The sequence below is a fragment of the Parasteatoda tepidariorum genome, chromosome 4 (genome assembly GCF_982258835.1).
Source record: "Parasteatoda tepidariorum strain Cologne lab strain chromosome 4, Ptep-v5.0, whole genome shotgun sequence".
Taxonomy (NCBI): Eukaryota; Metazoa; Arthropoda; class Arachnida; order Araneae; family Theridiidae; genus Parasteatoda; species Parasteatoda tepidariorum.
Window position 1 is genome coordinate 20066976 of NC_141758.1, and position 5737 is coordinate 20072712.

A 5737-nucleotide genomic window follows, 5' to 3' on the forward strand; every position below is an offset into this window, starting at 1 on the left:
GTTTATTAATTTTTAGACTCACTATACAAAAAATATATAATATATATATAAAGATATTATATATATTATATGAAGAATAATGTACATTACATTTTTTTCACTAGTAGAGATCATTTATCAACCTGAAATTTTTAATATTAAACCTTCGGCAGTAATTGCTTCTTTTGTTAAGCTATAAAAGAAAGTTTCAAATGCATAATTCTTCTATAATTTTAATAGATTGATTTAAATCATCTTAAAATAACACTTATCCAAACTCTACAGTTAGTAAAAATTATTTATGGGAGCTCATACTCGTATTTTTAGAAGATAATTGTCTAAGGTGCTTGAATTTTTAAAGCTATAAAACTACAAATTTAAATAATTAGTCGGCTGAAATTCAAAGGACTTTTATTTAAAACTAAAATTTCACTTTTTTCACAAACCAACAAAATTATTTTAATACTGTTTCCGTCTACATGTTGAAACTTGTAATTATTGGAACCTAAAAGGAAAAAATATATAAATTAGTAAGAAAGTCATATTTACAATAATAGTGGCAGGTCTTAAAATATTAGAAAGTATTTTTTTTATCATTTAAATTAACTGGATAAAATTAATTTTCCTTTTCAGATAAATATCTTCTGTCATTTCTATTCAATCTTCGTAGCTGAAAAGTATGACAAGTATCACAGCCACAAAATAAAATACACTGAAGACAGTATTACCATTAACAACATTTACAGAAATTCAAATATACAGGGTGTTTATAAAGTCTCGGACCCATTTTGATGTTTAATAACTCATAAAATAATAAAGATAGATTAAAACTAATAACATAAATGGTTAGATAGACTCAAAAACTTTCATGAACCTTGTCAATGAACTTGCACGTGTGCCCCCTTCGTCGCACGGAGAATATCAAGTCGATAGTCAATTTCACGCCAGGTAGCGGCAAGCATGTCGGCATCCACTGAGGCTATTGCGGTTGTAATTTTGGTTTTTAGGCCATCAATGTTCGACACGATCCTCCTGTAAACATTGTCCTTTATAAATCCCCAAAGAAAAAAGTCCAGCGGCGTTATATCAGGTGATCTGGGTGGCCAAGGAATTGGACCTCCTCGCCCAATCCATCTTCCTGTAAAATGGTCATTCAAAAAACTACGAACGATGATACCCCAATGAGGTGGTGCACCATCTTGTTGCAAAAAGACATGTGGCTGAAACTCTTCTAGTTGTGGAAATACGAAGTTTTCCAACATGTCTAATTATACGACTGATGAGATTGTCTTTTCTGTAAAAAAGAAAACTACCTCTCGTGAAATTGACTATCGACTTGATATTCTCCGTGCGACGAAGGGGGCACACGTGGAAGTTCATTGACAAGGGTCATGAAACTTTTTGAGTCTATCTAACCATTAATGTTATTAATTTTAATCTATCTTTATTATTTTATGAGTTATTAAACATCAAAATGGGTCCGGGACTTTATAAACACTCTGTATAATTCCAATCTTATTATGCAATTTTAACACTTTTTATTTTTCTATACATCTGTAACATTATGGTTTTTGTAAGTTTAATAATTAGATTTCCTTCCCTTTCTTTTTTAAAAATCTTTAAACTCAATAAACCTAGTCTATATTTTTCAACTTTTTGTCAGACTTCATGAAACTAGCAGCTTCTTTTTAAATTTTTGACGCTGATTCTGAAAAGGACTTATGTTATTGTCAATCACATCAGAGTTTCTTAAAAAATAGTTATTTTAATAATTTTTAATCAATGTAATCAAGAATCTACAATCGTTTAATAAATTAAAATTTTAAAGTTATGTACCAATTTCTATTCTTTTTTTACACTCAATCGAATAGAACAAATTACAAGCTGATAAGGAGCATTTATTTTAAAGTTGTGAGTAATTTTATGTGAGGAAAATGTCTAAGAGAGAATGATTTGAAATAATACTTTTAAAATAAGTTGAGTATAATATCTCCTATATAACTTATAATACCGAGCAGAATGAAACTAATAGCTAGTTGTTACAAATACTTGTTTAAATATAAATAAATACACATCCCATAGGATGAACTCTAAATAATGCATATTACTTTCAACAATAAATGTTTTTATTTGCAATTTATTTTATTCAATTCAGGATTAAAATTGCATACCATACTGACTTATTTCTAAAATATTTAAGATTTCCGAAATTCGCACATTTTTGAAGTAGTGAACCATACACAGCTGCATGAAAAAGCTCATAACCTTGAAACAAATTGTCATATAAACTTGAAATCGGATTTAATTTCATTCTGCCCAATATTCTAATAAGTAATAACAATCTGCTTAGTAAATAATTAACGTGGGTAAAATGCGAGAAAATAACATGTAGTGAAAATAGCAGTTTTGTGATCAAACATGAAGAAGTGAGCTAGTACAGTTACTAGTTTTCAATTATCAAATATCTAGCAAACTATTGTTATCAACAATTACATAAATTCTATAGTTTATTAGGAGAGATTACTTTTTCTTTTAGGTATAAATTCAGAACTATATCCTAGGGGAAGGCTGAGCAGTAGCTTGCTTGTCTCTTCTTCTGCGCCGCCGCGCATGTGCTATTTACAGCCTAGGCCATCTCAGTAATATCAGGGAACTGTGGATAAGCTCTGTAAATATATATATATATATATATATATATATATATATATATATATATATATATATATATATATATATATATATATATATATATATATATATATATATATATATATATATATATATATATATATATATATATATATATATATATATATATATATATATATATATATATATATATATATATATATATATATATATATATAAACAATAATATAAACTTTGCAACAAATATCCAAACGATAAGCATATAGCTATAGTAGAATTTCAAAGCAAAATTGCTATTTTAAAAATCTTTCAATTTTCAATGATTTATTTATAAGAAAAATTGTGAACATTTTTCTCAATTAATCAGCGTGCATACTGCTACGTTAAAACATATACATTTAAGCACAATAAAAAGAATAGTTCTATTTGACTGAACTACAAACAATAAAATATACTGTGCATAACCTGCTGTAACGATTCACCAGTAATGTTACCCAAAACAGTGACGAGAAATATTTCGGTTATTCTCTCTTATTGCTAAGCCTACAACGATAGCCTCTAAGAATATCCTCCAACTTAAATTATTTAAGATCAGGACGCGTCGTTAAAACAAAAATAATAAAATTTGAGTTTCAAAATTGAAGCATATTTGATTAAAAGTAATAAAACTAAATTAATAAATGTCAAGCACACTTACCGAATTTCGAATAGACTTTCGATTGTCAACACACACGCCATTTGCCGGCTCGCATGGAACTCTGGGAAGTGAGTTAGTTTTTATGAAGTGTACTTTAAGCAACCTTAAAACAAGCTTAGGTATAAATAAAATGACTTCAACACCTCAATAAATACCTTACTCTCTTTAGTTGAAATAAGGTATATTTTTTTATACCTCATAAATACCTCAATATCGTTAGTAGAAAAAAGGTATATTTTTTATACCTCGTAATTACCTCACTCTCGTTAGTTGAAATAAGGTTGATTTTTTTATACCTCATAAATACTTCTTTTGTTACAAGTGTAAGAGAAACAACCTGGTATGTCTTAAAAATCAACTTATCAGTCTGGATGATTTGAAGTGAATTTAAAACAACCTCAAAATAAGCTTAGGTATAAATAAAATGACTTCATATACCTCAATAAATACCTTTTTATCGTTAGTTGAAATAAGGTAAAAATTTTTATACCTCAAAAATACCTCTTTTGTTACAAGTGTAAGAAAATAAACCTGGTATACCTTAAAAATCTCCTTATCAGTCTGGTTGATTTGAAGTGAATTTTAAACAACCTCAAAACAAGCTGAAGTATATATAAATCAACCTCGTACACCTTAATTACAACCTTTACGAGGTATAATTTTAATTGCTGTTTTCTCTGCAACCTTAAATATACTTCAAATATACCTCAAAGCAACTTTAATACCTCAAAAATACCTCAAATCAACCTTAAATATACCTTAAATTTTCATAAGGGAATATAATGGATTTGAAAACTTTATTATAACAAAAAGGGTAAAAAAGGGCGTCGAGTTGTTAACATTCCCCGTGGATCAAGTTATTTTCATGTAATATATTAAAAGTTTTATATTTAATTTTAGCTGGAAGGATCCATTTTCGTTGAACGTTCCGTTTCCCCTCTTCAGTGTTTCAGATAAAAAAAAAAAGTAAATTTTTATGAATCTGTTTTTTCGCTTGCTGATATTTGCCTTCCTTTTAAAAGCAATGTATGTATATATTAAAAAGATTTTGTTGAAATTGTATTCCCAGATAACACAGTGTAAACAGATAATTTGTCAACGAACTAATGAAGGTAGGAGTTTTAGTTGCGTCGCACTAGAGCTGTACATTAGGCTTATCATCCATTTAGACTTAAATCTGAAGGGGTAGGAAATTTTCTCCAGATCCCTGAACATTTGGCACAGCAATGCGACCGACCACAGGCCTCTCGATTCCACAGATTTTAATAGCACATATATCGCATGTACTCGGTGGTGTCGAGGATCGAGCACCGCCCCCGTCAAGGACTAGAATGGCCCTTAAAACCCCTATTAAGTCGGAACTAAGTTTAAATGAAAAAATCTTGGTCAAAGAACATAGAAAAAAATTTGTCGCACTAATGCTAAAATGCAAAAAGACAAATATTTAAATCCCTTTTTTTTTTTTTTTTTTTTTTTTTAAAAAAAAAAGGTGGGTTTGTTTTTTTAGGGTCTATGTATTAGCATTGCAAAATTTAGGTCTCAACTACAATTTTTGAGGAACTTTCTCTTTCCCTAACTTAATTTTTTTCCTTTTTTCTTTATATGATCTAAATAATTAAAAACAATTTATTTAACTGCATTAACTATTTGAAACCCTCCAAGCATTGTGTCCCTAGGTAAATTCCCTGTTATGTAACATTATTGCCCGATATGGAAAAAAAAAAAAAAAAAGAACAGGCTATTCAATGCAAGAAAGCCTAAAACTGACAGTTTGGAAAAAGAAACCGAACTAACGCTCAAACTATTTTTAAAAGTACTTTAATTTCACATACACAAAAACTCACTCATAAATAATATTTTGCGAAGAAATAAAGAATTATTACTTGCTCCGATAAAAAAAATTATTTTTCTGACATTACAACAAAACTTACAATTATTATTTATATTTTATGCTACTTTATATTATTTTTTATATTTTATAAATTTATATTATTTTTTACTATATATGATTTTCATAAATAATTTATTCATTGCAATTGAGATTTTATATTTAAATAATTTCTAGATTATAAAATTCAAGATTCAAAGCAAAATTCAATAAATTTGTAAAAAAGTTGTTGCGTATAAAAACGTTTTTTAATAACAACAAATATTTTAAAACTTCCTACACTAAATTTTATTACGAAAACTAATTATGAGAATACCTTTTTATCTGTCTTTTGATACGTATGTTTTTTTTCTCTTTCAGTAATGAATATATATACTACTTTAAGGAAACAAGATTGATACATTTTTCAAAATACTTTAATTTTATTATTTTTATTTATGAAGTTTTTGTAAGAAAAAAACATTAAATCATTATTTTAAAATAAAGTAAATGCTTCTTTCATAGCAATAAGAACATGGAATTTA

At 27.6% G+C, this 5737-nt stretch overlaps 1 long non-coding RNA gene across 1 annotated transcript; it reads right to left on the minus strand.

Moving 5' to 3' along the window:
• Positions 1–429: 429 nt before the first annotated feature.
• Positions 430–3390, minus strand: LOC147810776 (uncharacterized). Its single transcript, XR_015432855.1, has 3 exons — positions 3326–3390; positions 2504–2645; positions 430–484 (listed from the first exon to the last, which is right to left on the minus strand). It is a non-coding gene; the product is annotated as an uncharacterized LOC147810776 (long non-coding RNA).
• Positions 3391–5737: the final 2347 nt, after the last annotated feature.